This window comes from Sapajus apella, unplaced genomic scaffold, assembly GCF_009761245.1.
Source record: "Sapajus apella isolate SASKATOON/1434 unplaced genomic scaffold, GSC_monkey_1.0 scaffold94, whole genome shotgun sequence".
Lineage (NCBI taxonomy): Eukaryota > Metazoa > Chordata > Mammalia > Primates > Cebidae > Sapajus > Sapajus apella.
In genome coordinates, this window is record NW_022437034.1 from 190,719 (window position 1) to 191,869 (window position 1,151).

General features: G+C 43.9%; 1 protein-coding gene across 2 annotated transcripts in view; it reads left to right on the forward strand.

Moving 5' to 3' along the window:
• CCAR1 (cell division cycle and apoptosis regulator 1) overlaps nucleotides 1-1,151 on the forward strand; it is a 48,864-nt gene that overhangs the window by 15,684 nt on the left and 32,029 nt on the right. The gene's annotated exons all lie outside the window — the stretch shown is intronic.

A 1,151-nucleotide genomic window follows, 5' to 3' on the forward strand; every position in this document is an offset into this window, starting at 1 on the left:
CTCCTGGGTTCAAGTGATTCTCTTGCCTCAGCCTCTGTAGTAGCTGGGATTACAGGTGCCCTGCCACCACACCCGGCTAAGTTTTGTGGTTTTAGTAGAGATAGGGTTTCAGCATGTTGGCCAGTCTGGTGACCTCAGATGATCCACCCTCCTCAGCCTCTCAAAGTGCTGCCCCATGCCCCGCCAATTGTATTTATATGTGTATAAGTTAAAAGAGAGTTTTATAAATCAGTGCAGCCAATATCCATTGAATGCCTATAATATACGAGGGCCTATAATGTAACTATAGTAACTTTGAGAACTGATGAAGAAGGTAGGATTTCTGCACTAAGTAACTTCAATTCAAGGGGATGGGAAGAAACACATGAAAAACATAATTTGGTTTTTAAAACAAAATTTTTTTTTTGGGACAAATTCTTGGCTGTGTTTCCCAGGCTGGAGTGCAGTGGAGTGATCTTGGCTCACTGCATCTTTGGCCTCCTGGGTTCAAGCGATTCTTGTGCCTCAGCCTCTTAAGTAGCTTGGATTACAGGCATGCACAACCATGCCAGGCTAATTTCTGTATTTTTAGTAGAGATGGGATTTTGCCATATTGGTCTGGCTGGTCTCACACTCCTAGCTTCAAGTGATCAGCCCACCTCCGCCTCCCAGAGTGTTAGGATTACAGGGGTGAGCCACCATACCAGGTAAAACACTGATAGACATCTAAACTGGGAAGAGGCTGGGAGTGGTGGCTCACACCTCTAATCGCAGCACTTTGAAAGGTGCAGATGGGCAGATTGCTGGAGCCCAGGAGTTTGAGACCACCTTGGACAATATACATACATACATACATATATATATATATATTTATTTTTATTTTTTTTGGAGACAGTGTCTTCCTTCGTTGCCCAGACTGGAGTGCAGTGGCACAATCTCAACTTCTGCCTTCCGGGTTCAAGCGATTCTTGTGCCTCAGCCTCTCAAGTATCTTGAACTACAGGCCTGTGCCACCATACCTGACTAATTTTTGTATTTTCAGTAGGGGCGGGGTTTCATCATGTTGGCCAGGCCAGTTTCAGACTCCTGACCTCAAGTGATCCACTGTGCCTGGCCTGCTATCATTTTTAACATTGTTACGTGTTTTTTTTTTTTTTTTTTTTTTTTTTTTT